The following is a 19,124-nucleotide window of genomic DNA, read 5'->3' on the forward strand; positions in this document are numbered from 1 at the left end:
TGTCTTTTTTTCCACGATCAATAAGAGATTATAACGGCAGCAACAAAACTCATAATTAGATTAGATGACTTGTAGTGTAGCCTACTAACCTATGTAAAACTTAATACACATTTCTTAATTTTATTTTTATTTCTAAAAGCATATGGTAGTATAATTTGTTAGTATATGTGACGGTTTTTGGACCGTGTGGTGTGCATGTGGGAGTCCAATTGCATGCTGCATGCTGGTAATTGATCACCCCCTGCCAAACACCCTAGAGGTGGCTCGCAGGGTATTATGTAAATGTATATGTAGATGAAGAATGATGAGAACGCTCTGAACCAAAAGGCGGAGTGCGGACATTTGTTATTTAGACTGTTAAGCTAAAGGTAAGCTGTTGAAACTAGTAAACAAAACTAAATTATTTGTGGAAGGGAACTTGGTTTTTGTTTGTTCCACCGTGAATACAACCCGGAGTCATCGTCAGGTACATCTGTACAATCGGAGAGTGATATAAAAATAAATTGTAGAGATTTAGAAAAAGTTTTTATCGACAATTTTTAATGTATCATCAGCTGTTATTTCATGAACTTTGAGTTAAGTAAAGTAAGAGCTTTTGTTTGATCAGACGACCCACCATGGCCCTCTCTCGCTCGACAGTTAAAAATGTCGAAGCAGAAATTGATTACAAATTTAATTTTACGCGATGGAATTGTCACAATATAACTCTGAATTGATATGAAATTCATTACGATTACTACTACACGAAATTCCTCCCAACTCTGATGAAGCTCCCTTCACCTTCTCATTTTTTTTCTCTTATCTGGACAGATTTTTACTCAAATACCCCAAAATCTCAAGCTGATACCGATGTTTCCCCTACAGACTTCACCTGGGATATTTTGATTGGGGGGATGGAAAGTTATTCAAAACTTTCCTCAACCCACCTATGCACGCATAAAATGGTGGTTAGTGATTAGTTAACTTTAGTTGGTGGTGGTTAATGGTAGTTAACACGCCGCAGACAAGTCTTTTCCACTCATCTGGCCCTAATAATCCAGCCCTTCCTCGACGCTGAACTCTGAGGCTGACACTCCTCCCTTTTCGGATGGTACCCTACGAATCTGACAGCCTCCGACTCAGTATCAACTTTCCATAATTCGCAACGAAGCATGATGTCATGAGTTTTATCACCATCCCTTCTAGCCAGTGGCGGATCTATGGGGAGGGGATAAGGGGGTTTTAGCCCCTCCCCCCCTTGGGTATCCAAATTACACTAGATAGAATGTCAATTTTTTCCGTCCCCCACCACTGCTGGAATTTTAACCTCCACTTAGCCCCCCACCTTGTCCCTATCCTGGATCCGCCACTACTTCCATTCCAATGGAGATAGAAGTAGATTTATGATCAACGTTTTCAGATTAATTTTAGCAATAGGGTAGTTTCCTTCATCAAAGAAAACGAAAGTCATTGATTGCGATTCGTTACCCACCATTACTGTATTCATAATATACAAATTATTTCGTTTTAGAAATACCGGTTTAGACGAATGGCAATGGTCCATTTTTATCCTCATTTGAAAAGGGCCAGATTGGCGCCCATGCGATACCTCTCCACGTGACGTCACAGGGACCTAGTTTCTATACGAGAAGATAGGAGTTATACGTCGTCTGAGGTTACCAATGCATGCATGAGGCGCAGAGCTCAGGGAAACATGTCTTAATAATCACTTATTAAAACTGGCTAATGTCGGAAAGTTTTCTTCATTTGATAAGGTATTAATAATCCTTATTTAAGCCAAGCGCTACCAGCCAGCAGGGTACTCAGCTACCCACTAGCAGCCTGCGTCGTATCAGCGCTCAACTCGCCTCAAGGTCACCTCACAAGGCGGCAGCGGGAACCAGAAATATGTCACACGGAGAGATTTCCCGACATTCATACTTACGCGTCGCGTTTTCGCGCGCTAGAAAATTTTCACTTTTCATTTAATCGCGAAAAATAGATATCGTCATTTAAAAATCTAAAAGCGTGAAATACGTACTCCAGGAGTAATAATCTTTCGATTTAGGCAATAAAAAAATAATAGGAAACCACCCTATTCATTTAAGGAAAAAGCTAGTGAAGAGTCTGATCTCGAGAATAGCGCATTGCAGTGCGGAAACGTTGACACTTAGGAAGGAGGCATTCGAGATGCGGGCGTGGAGATGAATGGAGAAGGCGAAGTGGAGGCATAGGAAGAGGATCGAAGAAAAGCTGACGTGAGGAAAGGCGGCTTCTTGATGAGATACAGAGGAGGTATGAATTGAGCGAGTGCTGAGCGGGGAGAGGATATAGAAAACAGTGTTAGAGGATAGAATGTTGGGTAAACGAGGGAGAGGACGGAAGAGAATAGGATTTTCAGATAGAATGAAAGGAAATAGGCCTTATTATGAGTAGATGAGGGAAGTCATTAAAGAAGGGGATACTGCCAGAATACTTCGTAAATACTCCACGCAAACCTACTTTAATCGGTACAATAATCTACTAGATAATAAAAATAATCGCTTTTGAGCGTCTTTGGCCCGTAGCTCATTAAATTAACACGATACTCCGCGATCCACGTCTATGTTGTGTAGCAGGAGGTCACTATCCCCCCCCCCCCCCCCAACATGCACTTACCTTCAAGCAGGTGCCATCACAGTAGCACTTGTAATTATTTGACAGGGGTCAGTTCTTACCAAGAATACAGCATTTATTCTCCTACCTACGGCAGCATTTAGACCTAGATTGACATGCATCTCGAATTATTAGGGTACCCTTAGAGTAGTGACAATCTCCACTTCTATTTCTACTTTATAGATCACAACTAATGACAAACAAAGCATCCATTTAATCGGTTCCGACGTCAAAAAAGTAGGTAGTTTTGCGATCCAAGATGAACTAGAACGGCTGATGTGGGCCGGAGACGTAGGAAGGGATTCTCACCTAGAGCTAGAGACCAGCGTGGACCACACGCGTGAAGTCATTTTTCCGTCGCGGGAGAAAGGTCCCGCCAACTTCACGGCCAGGTAGCCGCGAGGTGATTCGCGTAACACATTTCCATTCCTACGCTACCTCTCCCCCACCGCCCTCCACTCCCTTTTTCTAAGACAGCTCCAAGTTGCGGTTTATTGGAGGCGTGAGACATGTGCTCGGGTGCATTCTGTGCCCAGAGGCAAAGGGATGGGATCGGGCAGTAACAGTTTTAGAGACGCGACGCGCCAAGTGGGAGAAATAGAGCCGTGGACAGGGTGAAACTGGTACACAAAGCAGGCGTAGATGAGTGTTCACTTCGAAATATTGACATTTCCTTCATTTACAAAGCCTCAAATGGCAAGTTCCGATCCACAGAAATGCTGTCTTTCTTTTCACTCCACATTCCCACCCACGCCTTTCGTAATAACCACCTACTACACCAACCTAAATTCCGTCTTTCTCTCTCTCAGAGATCGCTTTTTTACTGACTCCCTACCTCTTTCAATACTATTTCGAGTACTCACCCTTCCCTGGATTTTTCAATGCCCATCAGATCATTCAAGAGGCAGCTTCGAAAAGCCATCTTCTGAATCCCTTTTTTCTTTTTTATATCCTTTTTAAAGCTTTTTTTATAGTTTATATTTGTTAAAGCTGCAGATTTTATGTTGTCTATTCAATGTAGATGCCATTTTGGCTGTTTTTGAATCATCATCACTGGTCAACAATCCTAGGATTGATTTGACACAGCTCTCCACTCAGTTCTCCTATCAGCTAATAATGTTTCTGAATAATTCAATAAATAATTTTTCTTTAATGTCCCAGGCTGTGCTTTCTGAACAAGAGTAACGTTACGTACACAATATCCATATACAACAATAGAACAGTTTTTTTTTCATCTTTTCATCGAAGTTTGATTTCAACCTCTCAAATTACAAATTCTAAATAAATTAAGTCAATTACAATGCAGTGAAATACTGTTCACGATACAAGATAGAATTCAATTTCTCGGTAGAGGGTTACGCTTTCGTATAAGAATAGAACCTCAGATATACGGACAATCCCATTTACGGACACGGACGCATTTCCCGGTGGAAGGGTATGTTTTTGTATGAGGATTACGGAGATTAAGGATGTAAAACAGAAAAGATATGTCCCTATGGAAAGGCTATCGGATAGGAAAGCGGAATAGAGAACTGCGTCAAATCAATCTTAGGATTGTTGACTTATTTTGATGACGATGAACGCTGACCTACGGATCCCCCATGCCGCGAATGTAAACCCGGTAAGGCTGCCAGACGCGGACCACGTGGGCAGGAGTAGCGACGTAGAGGAAGGATTGAAGAAGTCAAGGTACAATGGTAGATAGAGAAGAGGGGTCGAACATGAATTCGAGGTTATCCCGCGAAGACTCGTGTCAGTTACCTGGGGGGATATATGACATGCAAATACATTCAGATATTTATCGTTAGATTGACAAATTTTTATGTATTTTGCGCACGAAACAATAGCGTATTTACTTCATCTAACTGAAGGTATGATCACATTAATTTTTTCTGCATTAATTCTGCTTTAATTACGGCGGAAATGAGTATTTAGAGAAATTACTATTTTATTTTCCCTAAGCACGAGTCAGACGATCTTAAGTCTTGTGAGTATCTATACCAGTAGTAGCAGCTTCATTAATTATGAAAATGACTACCTATTAAAAGAAATGGTGAATATTTCCAAAAACAAAAATTGTTGTAACAAAAATAAGACACAATTTTGAAAATTTATTGTTATTTAATCAATCAAAACAGATAGGTAACCATACATTATATTAGCTCAGTAACCATAAAAAAAACCTTTCAGAAAAGGTATAAGCACGCCAAAAAACTAGCTTCCTTTTTGTTAATTTACCATTGAATTTATTTTTTATTATACTTTAAATTATTGTAGAGCACTGACATGACCCTATATATTGTTTATACCTCAAAATGATATTCAATTTCATTTCGATCTCTGACGAAGGGAAATAAATTTCCATAATGTCGGCAAAAAATTCCAATAAATTTTTTTCAACACGAGACCTCGGCTCCAAGAAACTCATTTAGTAATATAATATAAGAGGCCATAAAAAGGAGAAGAAAAAAAGTTTAGTTTTAGTATTCGTAGTACCAAAATACCCAGTGCAACAGTGCTTTCTACTTCTTCGCTATATCTGCATCTCCCTCGGACTTTGCAGGACCCCGTCCTCAACGCACGCACGAATGTAAACTCGGAAGAGTTGCTGCAAAACATGGGTGGGAGACGCAAGAAGAAGAGGAAAGGAAGGGGTCGGGGGTTGTTGTGTGTGGAGAGGAAAATGAGGCGAGCTGCCCGCGGGAAGAGTGAGAGACGGCGTAGACTGGGGGAGGGGAGTGTAATGGAGCAAGTTGTGTGTTGGGGGATGGGAGGGAGAGGGGCAGACAGCTGGGATGCAGGTCGGATGACCGTTATACACCGCGAGTGTGTGTGTGTGTGTGTTAGAGGCTCGCCGCTTTAGCATCCCGTCTCCTTATGTTGTCCCCACGACTAGCCTCAGACGCACCCCTCACCCACTGACTCCCTTTTATCGTTCTATTCATCTCCATTCTTTATTCTTTTTCCCTCCCTCCCTCTCGCCCCTCATCCCCGAGAGATAAAGAGGGAGTGGCTTCGTGACCAAGAAAGCGTCGCTTCCCTTCGGAAGTCGTCTTTTGCATAAGCCCCATCAGACTATCTACAACAAATATTCCATATATGAAATAATACTCGTATCTACTTTCAAATGATCTAAAATAAGATTCCAAATTCAATGAAACCTTTAGCCAGCCAAAATGTCTTTGAAAAATAAATTAAAAGCTGCTTATTCATAAATGCTACAGCAGCAATGATGAGTTTTTTTGTGATAAAATTTTGTAGTCTGTATTTTACCGCTCGTCTCCTCTTTTGCTTGCATTTTTAGTACGTATTATTTTCTATTGCTAAGTCTATGTTCTAATTACTAAGTCCTATGTTCTAATTTTACAACCGAAAGGACATTAGAGATTATTATCATTAAAAAAACTCGTCGCTTCCGTGCAAGTCATCTCAGCTCGGGGATTGGCTCGGGTTCTTTTCCTTCACCCCGTACTCGAAACTCTACCAGTCTGATGAGGAAAGGATAAAATTTAATTGCTGCTGATGATTATACCGCGTTTTCTACACAATTCAAACGTCTGATGAGCTTCCCACTCAGTGGGACTGGGTGCAAATTCCGGCGGTGGCAGAGGGATCAGATTTCAGGGATCGATGCCTCCAAAAAATGTTAAAATCGAATATTTATCTATCCACGAAAGCGTCATTTAGCACATTCACAAGTATCTTGCCTATGAATGAATGTGGAAGTATAACTTTTTTAGCAACGTAACATTTTTATGACCATGTGGTGTGTATGTGAAAATCCTCTTGAACGCTGCATGCCGGTGATAGGGTGGTTTCCTATTATTATTTTTATTGCCTAAATCGAAAGATTATTACTCCTGGAGTGCGTATTTAACGCTTTTAGATTTTTTAATGACGATATCGATTTTTCGCGATTAAAGGAAAAGTGAAATTTTTCAAGCACGCGAAAACAAGACGGCTAAGTATGAACGCTGGGAAAACCCCGTGTGACGTCATTCTGGTTCCCGATGTCGCCGTGTGAGGTGACCTTGGGGCGAGGCTTTGAGCGCTGATACGATGCAGGCTGCTAGCAGGTAGCGCTTGGCTTAAATAAGGATTATTAACACCTTATCAAACGAAAAAAACTTTCCGATCATAGGCAATTTTAATAGGTGATTATTAAGACATGTTTCCCTGAGTTCTCTGCCACATGCATGCATTGGTAATCTCAGACTATGTAAAACTCCTGAATACTCGTAAGCATCTAGGTCCCAGTGACATCACGTGGAGTGGCATCGCATGGCCGCCAATGTGGCCTTTTTCAAATGAGGTTAAAATCGACCATTAACATTCGTCTGAACTGGGATTTCTAAAACCAAATAATTTGTATATTATGAATACACTAATTGTGGATAACGAATCGCATTCAATGCCTTTCGTTTTCCTTGATGAAGGAAACTACCCTATTGATCACCCCCCACCGAGGTTACTCGCAGGGTATCACGTAGATGTAGAAGACCATTTAATATCACTACAAAAAGTAACTCTTTGTCCAGATCTATTTTCAACAATGCTGAAAATGCACACATTTTATAAACAATAATTTTATCACTTTGTACGGGTAGTCAGATGGTTGGTGACACGGGTAAATATTAATAGATTCATCTAAAATTAAACAGATAAGCTTTCTTAGCTAAAAGGATAGATGTAAATAAAGGTTACTAAAAAAATTGAAAAATTATATTTTTAGGTACCCTCTCCTTTATCCGCTCTCTCCGAATTCAACTCAAACACGCTTTATTCAATACCGATCGTCCAATCACGAACACGCTCAGGGATATCCATAAATAACTCCATATTCATAAGAAAAGTAGGTACCTTAATTCTTATTTTTATCAACATTAACATCAACTCCCGGAGACAAATACATTACTTTGGGCCGTTACTGCAAGAGATACTCTAGATGCTTCTTGAAATTCCAAAGTTTCTTCGGTATATCCGATCATTTATTCATACCAGTGAAAGGGAAAAATAAAATTTCATTATTAAGGCTGCAAAAAGTACCATTGCCAACGTCGCTTCACCACTCGTCTGTCACCACTTCGAAAGAATAACCGATTGGATTTTATGGAGACATATATGCAGCTGATGCTTACTTCGTGGTTTCATTTCAGCCATAAGCAGATTTTCCTTTTTCAAGTATACCGGGACTAGCCTCGGTGATAACTTTTACGGAGTCACCCGCAATTCACAAATTGTGCGAAAAATCCACAGAGGAAAAATCATTCGCATTTCCACAGGGGAGATTGACGCCTTAGGCGAATGATTTTTCCTCTGTGGATTTTTCGCATAGATTTTCCTTATTTTACTAGCGCTCGTGAGGTCTCTAATTGACTTCTGTTCACGGCCTCGAAGTGGCTCGTGAGATAAAAGTATAAGAAAGCACCTAGTATACTTAGGCCATTTCGGATCTGTAGAAGCAGGCTTCAACAGAAATATTCGTCTGAAAACGAATAAAAGGCAGAAGTTATGTTATGCACGGGTGAAAAGATAGCTCACGTAGGCCCCTCGTAAGATATAGGGCCAACATATTCCCTAATTTCAATCAACCTCACTTAAGCACGAGACGAAAAAAATACTGTTCCGTCAATTGAGTTAATTCATTCCATTAGTCACATTCAATTTAAGGTCTCCAGTAAACGAAAAAAGCTCTCCGAACTCAATTCATCCACTAGGGCTGGTAAAAAAAAGCCGTTTGTCAGCATTTGCCTTTGACATGCCTCTCAAGTCCCGACCCGAAGGGTGAATTTGGGTTCAATGTGTTTTGATGCTCTCATTTACATCTCCGTTGACTCTGGATGCCTTCAGGGCGACAACAATTGAGCCTTATCTCTTTAGAGGCCAGGCCGTAAACATTAACCCCAAAGAGAAAATCATAACATGGAAAAAATGAGGCAAACGTCGCTCAAGGGATTAGGATTTTGATTATCCGGCAACAACTGTATTAAATACAGAGGCGAGCAGCAAAATTTGTACAATATTGTAATTTTTTAAAATGATATTTCTTGGAGTTTAGGTCAATAAAAACCAAGTTATAGCCAACGTTTCGATTTATTTAAAATCATCCTCAGGGCTATGAAATAGAAAACATGAACAATATAAAATACAAAGATGACGCGATATGTAAAAAACGTGATCGTAACATTTTTATGCAAAAATATTGCATATCGTTGTATGTTGTCATCTTAGTATTTTATATTGTTCATGTTTTCTATTTCATAGCCCTGAGGATGATTATAAATAAATCGAAACGTTGGCTATAACTTGGTTTTTATTGACCTAAACTCCAAGAAATATCATAAAAAGTTATTAAACAAGGTCAAGAATAGAAGAGGAAAAGTAATAATAATACAATTTTGTAATGATAAACTTGGTAATGTAACTGAAGTAATTTGGAATTTAGAATGGGAAAATCTAACCGATCGCAGGGAAAAACTTAAATCAAACCTTCTGCGGGTTTTTTAAGTGGAATTCATTTGGCTTGATGCTCAATATTATGATTCTGCCGAGGAACACTTGTGAATTAGTTTTACATTGATGCCAAAAAAATGGCCCTTCTGAAATTTTTGAAGGATATAGAAATAAATAGGGTTAATATAATATTTTTTAGCTGAAGAGGGATGTTTTAAGATATTCAAGATATCAGGTTAAATCCAAGAAGCTCTGGTTTGAAAAATCATAAAACATACCCCATTGCATATCAGTTAAAAGCTCTATTCAGTCCTTTTACAAACATGTATGCTTAAATTCTGCATCTATATTACAAATAGGAGTAACGGGCACTTATACGTCATTAGAGACGCTCAAATTTCATAATTTTGGCTTTCTCATTATAATTATGAAGTTTCCTTAGTTATAAAGTTGGTGGTATCCGGCGATATTTTGTGGAATACGGCTAACATTTTGAATTCTATGGAAAAAAATAGTTGAAGTCAGTCATTCAAAATTTCCAATAGCAATCATGATTCACAAACTTGTTTATTATATCATGAATATATTCAATTTCTTTTGAGTCCAATGTGACTGCTAATGGAGACTTTCTTCAAATCCGTAGACGCAGAATAGCTTTGCATTAAACATAAGAGGAATAACAAAGTTATATAATTAATAATAATTTTTATTTTTCATTATTATTCCACGCAGGCAAGCCACAAACAAAGAAATTTCTCATTATGTGCAGTAAAACTCTACAAATTTACATATTTTCATCAATAACTCACTCAGTGATTCAACCTTGGATTGGGGTGCATAGGCGAGGGTAAAGCTCACCCCAGACGTAGCCGCAGGCCTGTGAAGATCACAAATTCAGGGTGAAGGGGAAGTATCTTTCCCTGATCCATCTAGCACTTGGAGGATTTTATTTGCGTGTGTCCGAAGGCTTCCCCCCAGTTTTGAACCCGGGAACCTTCAACCAGCAGCCAAGTAGGCTACCACGCTTCCCTCATTGCTTTCAAGGGTCACTAAATTCGCCGCATTTGAAAGGGATCAAGAGGGTCGGGTCAAAAATTTTGTTTTTACGCGTTGTGTTGACGTGGAAAGACAGACCCTCAACGCCAATGGCGTGCTGACCCGCGGGATGAATTCGGGTCCAATGCGTTTAGATGCTATCGCATATCGCTCCGTCAACTCCACATGCCTTCGGGGTTCTAACGGATTGAGTTGAATCATCATGCGAGCAAACTGTTGACACGCCTTTGGACCATAAATGGAGGCTCCTTGAACATGAGGCCCCTTGGGCATAACAAACCAATGGTGAGATTTTTATCCGAACCCTTTGAAAGTGGCCATTCACGAGTCGGAATGATCACTGGGAAAAAACGATGCATCCCACTCCGCAGGCTACGTGCTCCGAAGATGGTGTGAACTATAAATATTATTATGAAAATTTTACCAACCCCCGCCCGCATCTAATTCCGAGCATAACCATTATTTTCTCGAATCAATAGGACCATCTTCTGACGCTAGGGAGGCGACGAGCGAACGCTTGAAAACACGCACAAGGCGCGAAAACACCCGTCGAGAGAATAAGACGTAGAGGGCCATCTTATTCTACTTCACGGTCTGTGGATCTTTCCTTCAGTTTCATCCACAGTTAAGCCTCTAAATTTGAGTTTATTGTTAATTATCTATGAGCACAAGAAGATACTATATCTGATAAAGTGGAGGTAGAAAATATTGGTAGAGGTTTTAACGAAAGGAGAAGTAGAATTACAGGCAGTAAGAGGCGAAAACATGCAAATGGCGTACGATATCCTACTCCTGGCATCTAAAATAAAAGCCTGGCGCGTAAAAGTCGAAAATAGGCCCATTTTAGGTCGCTGAAGAGGATATTTAAGGCCACCATTGTATTTAGTACGTTCTGTATGTCTGAAATAACATCTAGACCCACTCTATTGCTAGCTAAACATATTTTAAACGTTTTTTAAATCGGTAAACCCTTAAAATAGGGTTTACCGATTTAAAACCACGAACCCCACGAACGAACTTATTGAAATGTAGCATGTGGAATTAAAAGTGGCATGGATGCGAAACGTGGATCTTGGAAAGAAGAGAAATAAAAAGTATTCCAGACAAGATCAAAGTATTCCAGATATGGATGTGAAAGAGTGAAATGGGTAGACGAAGTGAGGAATAAGGTGGTGCTGGAAAGAGTTGGGGGAGGAAGAAAGAACATACTTGAAAACCATACAAGGGGGAAAGAGGAATCGGTCTTATTTTATGAGGGAGGCAGATTTTAAACACAAAAAATAGTCAGGAAAGAGTGGAACGAGAAAAATGAATAGGAAGAAGAGGCTGAAAGTGAAAGAGGAATTGAGGATAAATAGAAGTTACATGGAAAGGAAGTGAAAGGCCCAGAACAGGAGGGGGTGGAGAAATCTTTGGAGTCAGGGGCATGAAGTACAGATCCAGAAAATAGTTGAGAACCTTAGATGCCAAGGAGGATGAGTGTAATCTTTATTTTTTGGAGATAAGTACAGATAATGGTTGGTTGGGTACATAATGCTGTTGTGGCGAAGGGATACAAACGAATATCTGATAAGAATATACATATAAATTCACAAAGGTTAAGGAAAGACTTCGCTGTTTCACAAAATAACGAAGAACTTATTTTGTGAAACAGCGAAGTCTTTTCTTAACCTTTGTGCATCATGAAGGAGTTTCACCATGTTACGCCAACCACCATCGCATTCATATAAATTCAGTCATTAAGTGATTCACTCGTATCTTTTTGATGCAACAGTATTGTGTACCCCACCAACCCATCTGCAATTATTTCCATAATAAAATATTGCTCTTATCCCCGTTGGATTTTAAGGTCCTCAAAAGATGTTGACATGCCTAATCATAATAATAAAGTCGTTTTTATTTAACCTACGAAATTAGGACAATAAAATCCTGCCTTACATTTAACATGTAGGACTGTTTTCGTGCTAAAGGGGTTGGAGAAAACTAAGAAAAAATCAACTTCAAAGAAACTTAGAGGACTGTATTGTAAATGAAAATTTAAATTACAAGTTGACAAAGGCACATGAGCGTCTGAAACAACGTGCACTTTCTTGTTACCACCAAAATAGACGAAAAAAGCATAAACGAGAAGTTCGTACCATACGATTGAGGGTAGAGAAGCGCAATACAATTTTGGCGCCAATAAGGACAATTATACAAATTTGTGCACTTAGTGGTGTAATGTTACCCAGCCGGGATTCAAACCCGAAATTGGAAGACAAAGACGTTTCTCCGCCACAAATAAGGCCGGCAAAAGTTTTGTCGGGTGTGGGGTTCGAACCCACGCTCCCCTTCGGGAACCAGAACTTAAGTCTGGCGCCTTAGACCACTCGGCCAACCCGACCACATATCACTTGCGCGTGTCAAAGTGAAAGCATCTCCAGGGCTGTCACGAGATTCCGAATATAAATTCCCCGACTTTACACTGGCAAACATTCTCATACCCCCTAACTCCTCCCTTTTTATCATCACGTAAGATCAATATTTCTGAAGTTTAGCAGTCAATAAAATATAAATTTCTATACAGACATATATTGCAGTTCTTTTTATCGAATTCATTTCACACGTACAAATGGAACAACAGTGCCTTGTAAACTTATTTACAACATCATCAGTGGTCAACAATCGTAACATTGGTTTGACGCAGCTCTCCACTCACTTGTCAGTTCTCGTGCAACCACTCCACATGTCTTACGGACTCGTAATGTGGAGATAAAAAAATAAATTTGTAACGCTTCAAAACTTGAATACTACTAGTTTTAAGTGAAAACAAATTTTTTATCTGTAGAGTACTAAAAAATATCTTAGAAAGTTCATGAAAAAATTCTTTGACGTAAATTTCTATATGCGCAGTTATGAAACATCAAAAGGACAGATAGAAAAGGGATTGCGAATACTATAATCTGGAGACCAGATAGCAAGGAATCACTCAAGGAAGGTGCTCGACTACTCAATAGAAATAGTTTTTACAGATTTGTACAGGACATGAAAATGTCTCCATAGTGATCATTAGAGAATAAATGCGTTTTATGAAACTAGATTACCCTTTCTGTAGAATTCCTTACGTTCCGCAGGAAACATTTTACAAAAATGTCTAGCAGGACAGGAAAACATGAGACAGAAATATCACCTTTTCGGGTAAAATGTGACGCGACCTGCGGTGAATTGATTGCGGTAAAAAGCGGCTCAAAAGAGTTCCCAACCTTTCTTCCTCCTTTTTCCCACTTCCACCCGAAATACATACATCCAGCCTTTCAAGTGGCCGCCGCTTCGTGCTCCCCGCCGACCCGAGGCATTCGCGCGGAGGAAAATTAACAAGCGTCCTAATCTACGATAATGATCCGCCAGTCCCCAACGCGCATGAAAGACGAGAAAAAAAAATATAATTTATATTATCGCGAGAATGCCGTTTTCGGCACTTTTTTTGTTCATATCAACCGCCAGAACTGGGAATCAAGCCCGAGTAAGCTCCCAAGGTAGTTTAAAGCAGAATTTTGGGAAGCGTATCGGCATAAGTAATAAGGGCGTGCAGAAAGCTTAACACAGATGTTAAATGAATTGGGCTGGGAGCCGCTAGAAACTCGTAGGCTCCGCGCTAGGCTTAGATTGCTTGAAGAATTGAGAATGCATATCTTTAAGAGCGGCACGGACAGCATTATATTAGAACACCACAAAATTTCCAACAGGAACGATAAATTAAGAGTGACATTTTGTCAAACGGATTATTTGATTTTTCCTCTGAAAAATAAAGGACTTGATGCACTAAATAGTAGAGGCCTTCACGTTGTAGAAATCCATCTTACTGATTTGTGAATGAAAAAATTTGCTGTTTCTACAATTTGGTAGAAATTGTAGAAACAGCAAAGTTTTTCATTCACAAATCAGAATAAAGGACTTCATTAAATTATAGGCGGAACTCCGTTAGAGCATTTCCTCAAAGGGCTGGTATCCTGACATCCCCCGACATACGCCTATTGTTGCTACTCTCGGGGTATTTTGTAGATATGGAAATAGATAAGAAGTGCTGGGTATGTGTGACAGACAGAGCCACTAAATTCTGAGCCATACTATAAGGTGCGTCACACCTTGATTCAACATAAAATTGACGCTTAGAACGTCAGATTTTTAACTAAATTCTTGCATGTTTGTATGTCCTCTTAAATCTAAATTTCTCAAGATGGCCTATTACAAAAAAAACATGCACGATCTATGCGTATTTCAATTTCTTAACATTTTACCCAAAGACGTAACTTGAATCACTCAATTCCTTGTTTTTCCACTCTTAGACACATGGACTTTTGACTAATTTTAAAGGTCAAACATTGCTTAAAGCCTTTTAAGGCTGTAAAATTTATTTTATTCCATTTCCTGCCACAGATAAATTATGATTGAAAAAATTTAAGTGACGATATTTAAAAGAGATGTAAGGAACAATATCAAATTCAAGGTTTTCAGCAAAGTTGTAAAAACATAAAATGCGAATAGATCATAAAATTCTTTCGCAAAACGGTCTGAGGGTATTCAGATGGTCAATTTAACTTCAATATACTGAATTCTTCTCCGTATATTCCACTGGCAAAAGGCAACCGCTCTTATATTAAAGGATAGTGAATATGCCATTACAACGATTAATGTGGTGGTTCATTGCTTACAAGAGTGCACGTAAAACAGTCTCGCTTTTGGACTTGTTTTGAATTCAAGATCAAGTACTGTGGCTGCGTTAATTTCCCATAGTTGAAGCGAAATAAAAAACTCACATTTCTACATCTACATCTACATAATACCCCGCGAGCCGCCTAAAAGGCGTGTGGCAGGGGGTGTTAGGACACCAGCCGTTTACAAAAAAAAATGAAGTGCTCTAACGAGGTTGGGACTAGCGTTTATTAAAGTCCTTTATGGTTCGGGGAAAAAACGAATTTCCATATCTATTCGTTCGGGAAAACATCTCTCTTAATTTATCGCTTCTATCGGACCTGGAAATATACAGTGGCTCTAATATTATGTTTTCTGTGTCGCTCTTAAAGATATCCGTTCTCAATTGTTCAAGCAATCTAAGCCTAACGCGCAGCCTCCGAGTCTCCAACGGCTCCCAGCCTAATTCGCTTAACATCTGGATAACACTGTCTGTACGCCCGTAGCAGTTTTTGACGAAACGCGCAGCCTTCCTTTGTATTTTATTCAGTTCGCGGATTAAGTCTTTCTGCACCGGATCCCATACGCTCCCTACATATTCAAGGTGCGGTCGGATCGGATCAGTAAATACAATAATTGGAATAAAAGGAATCGTATGGAAAAATTTAGCAACAAAATCACACATATTATATGAATTCTATATATTCATACTATTTCTAGAGTTAGGCCACTAACCGTAGGCAAATAAAAAGGAAATGATATAATGAAGTTCCGCCTAGCATTCGGGGTAAAACGAATTCGTACCCCAATCCTTTCGGCAAAATATCTGTCTTAACTTATCGTTTCTGTCGGACCTGGATATATAATGAGGTTATTATATGATGTTCTCCGTGTCACTCTGAAAGATATACATTCTCGATTACTCAAGCAATCTAAGCCTATCGCGAAGCCTCCGAGTCTCTAGCGGCTCCCAGCCTAATTAGTTTAACATCTGTGTAACGATTCCTGTAAGCAGGTGAAGTTCCTGACGAAACCAATCTCTCGGAGAGTGGGTAACATGAAAGACCAAAATATAACTTGTCTGCATCTAATTCAATGTTGTACCTACGGGAGTTACGCAGTAAAACATTAATGAGTTAAAAACAATTTTAAAAACTTTTTCTCTCTAACGTCCTTTCTTAGTGCGGCTAAACGTGATACAAAGAATACATTCTGAAAATTCTATGCTTGTACGTTCACTATTTTGGGCTTGGCGTTGTTGACCGGGTTAATTAATCACTCACTCACGACACTTACCTTAGTATAAGTGATGATTACAAATCATAACACTGGGAAAACTGTTAAATGGTTTTTGTTGTACTGAAGGGGAAATTTTCCACGACAAATAAACCATCCAACCATCTACGAGCTGTGAGAAAATTGCGGGAATTTTAGTTTTTTATTATAAAATATTAATTCATTCTACATTAATGTTGTCGCCTTCAAAATTAGATATTATATCAGAAGTTCATAACATTTTTTTCACTTTTTCCACGTTTTTATCGGTTGTTGACGTTCTAGGGCATTTCTCATCCACAACGTCTTCCCCGCTGTCTTGGAAACGCTTGTATCACTCGTAAATTCTTGTTTTACTCAATGCAGACTCACCATAGGCCTTCGTTTACATTTCACACACTTTTTACAATTTATTTTCTAATCCTTCTTCACTTTTCAATCATTCTTTGACTCATTTCTTTGAAAAAAATAACCAAACAAAAATCGCGGATCTCATTAAAATACGTCTAACGTGACTGGTTGCCAAAGAAAAAGTAAAATCAATGAATACAAATAAAAATTTATCATACTTCAGGGGGATGTATGCCAACATAATTTTTATAAATTTTTAATTACATTACACTTCTTTTTACAATTTTTACAATAGGACTCTCCAACCCAGTGAAATGATAAAGTCCTGTCGTAATTCTGTGACCACACCTCGTACGTTGCATTTGTTTAGAAGATGAAAATTTTATGTTTCGTTTCTCGGTGGTCTATTCGATTGCATCATTAGACAAGAGCGTGTTCCTGAGTGATCCAGTTGGAAGCAGAACGAGATCGAATGCATTATAAAAACACCTGCGGATCATCTAATGAGCGCACGCGGATCCCATTCTGATCGTGAGCGCGACGAAAACAGTGAAGGACTCCCTCGCGCATCTGCCGCTCGTAACCGATAAAAACAAGGCAAAATGCAATTCGGTGGATGTAATCTTTCGCGATCATCTCTCGCCCACGAGCGAACCTTCCGGAAAGTATTTCCCGTGGAACGATTTCCCTCGCAGCGGTTAATGAGATGTTACTTATTCCAAAACAAAGCAGAACAGATTCCAGCGGCCCTTCGCCTCCCAACCGGTCGGACCAGCCGTCTCTGATGGCTATGCCCTACTGCTCCGGGCGCTAACACCAAAATACGTCTTCGTGCATCGCGCAAAGTGAACAGCGTGCTCCGGCCATCTCCATACTCACTCGCCTCTCCGCCGGAAAGATGCAGGTCCTCAGAAATACGAATTGCTAATGTAAAGCGACTGGTTTTTATAATGCAAAGTAAACATCCCTGGTATTTACCAGAAAACATCGCTTAAAAACACTATAATCATCGGTGGGATCGCATTAAAACGACGGTGTGAAGCGAGATTTTGAGGAACATTATCTACTTAATACCCCGAAGGCCGCCTAAAAGGCGTGTGGCAGGGGGTGTTAGGACACCAACCATTATAATGTAAAATGAAATATAAAAAGGGTGTGGTACATGTCAACTTTAGTTTTCACTCGTACAACCATTTTACACGCATTCACGCGCCATCTTCGGGTACTCTTTGAGATATCAGTGATTTTTCGTATTTCATTTTACATCTGTGAAATCCATACCCATTGTATCAGAGGCAAATCATTACGGAGGTAGGTTAGCGACTGCGCGATTCAAAATGAATACTTTTTGATCATAAGAAATCGTCTCAGGCGACACTTCGAGGAAGTTGATAATCTTCATAGTAAAGCACGATTTGCAAGAAATGGCACCTGTTTGCCAAAACCTGGGTCGACGGCTATTAAATAAGTGAGGAGTTTACAATTATGCCTTATTATGATATAGGTTTTAATAATGATAATAATATTAACAATAATAATAATCTATTTTTCCAAGAGCATATCGATTCATACAATATTTATACACGTATTTGGAAGTCCTACTAGGCAGGAGGCCTGTTTTTAGGGTACCAACATGTTTTTACGTGCAATGCTAATTTACGTAAGGATATTTAATTTCATTAAGAATATTTAAGAAAAATATTATCTGTACTTACTATTATAATAGTTTTGCCGTTAAAGACAAAATCAAACGAAATATAAGGAATACTCATACTTGTATTTATCATAGGTGATTTTTTTTCGAATCACATGAGATAACCGTAAAGCCTAAATCACACGATCATTTTTTTTCGTCACGGAAGTGATCACTATCGCGATCACTAGGCGAAATGATCGTCGCCGGCAATTGTTTTTCGCGTTCGCGATCGCGATGAGGATTCCCATCGCGATTTTTCATCACTAGTCCGGTCGCTTTTCCTGTCGCTAAAACCGTCACTAAAACCCCATATCAGCCAATCGGAACGCATGCCCGTATGGAGCGATTGCAGCGCAACGTTTGACAATTGTGGGCACAGGACGTACTCTTCGAGCGGCTCCAAGCCTTATTCCTGTAAGAGCTGATTAACGCTTTCTGTTCGCTCGTGGGAGTTTTAGAAGAATCGCACGGCGTTCCTTTGTAAGTCATTAATTCAATTAACTGAGAATTGGGTAGAATATTTTTGTCCATTGGAACCTCCCACGAAGAGACTCGAACTCGTGGCCATAGCAACTGGCTACCGTATATCATCGGAACTACGATGTAAAGACCTATGGAGCGACGGAATTTTCAGGTGGCACTACGGTCCGCGGATCGGAATCCGGGGGGGTCCATGGTTGAACCCTTCATCCGGTGGTGGTCAGGGCGGAATGCACTTTTGGGGGTTCTTCCCACGTGACGCACTCTCACCGCCCGATATCAACCGCACCCTTTTCCTTTAAAGGGCCTGTTCTCATCGGAAGGGTTTAGGTCATCAAAAAAAAACAGAAGGCAGTGTGGTTTAGTAAACACATTAAAGGGAGGGAAGCAGCGCTCTCCTTCCTTAGCGAACCACCTGCGGTTTAAAAATAATCGCCCACGGTATTAAGTATCACGACCACAGGTATTTTCACTGGGCGACTAAATTATGAAAATTCTAAAAACTGCT

General features: G+C 39.7%; 1 non-coding gene across 1 annotated transcript; it reads right to left on the minus strand.

Annotated features, from left to right (window-relative positions):
* Positions 1 to 12,442: 12,442 nt before the first annotated feature.
* Positions 12,443 to 12,526, minus strand: Trnal-uaa. The gene has a single exon. It is a non-coding gene; the product is annotated as a tRNA-Leu (tRNA).
* Between the last annotated feature and the right edge of the window lie 6,598 nt (positions 12,527 to 19,124).

This window comes from Ischnura elegans, chromosome 9, assembly GCF_921293095.1.
Source record: "Ischnura elegans chromosome 9, ioIscEleg1.1, whole genome shotgun sequence".
Classification (NCBI taxonomy): domain Eukaryota; kingdom Metazoa; phylum Arthropoda; class Insecta; order Odonata; family Coenagrionidae; genus Ischnura; species Ischnura elegans.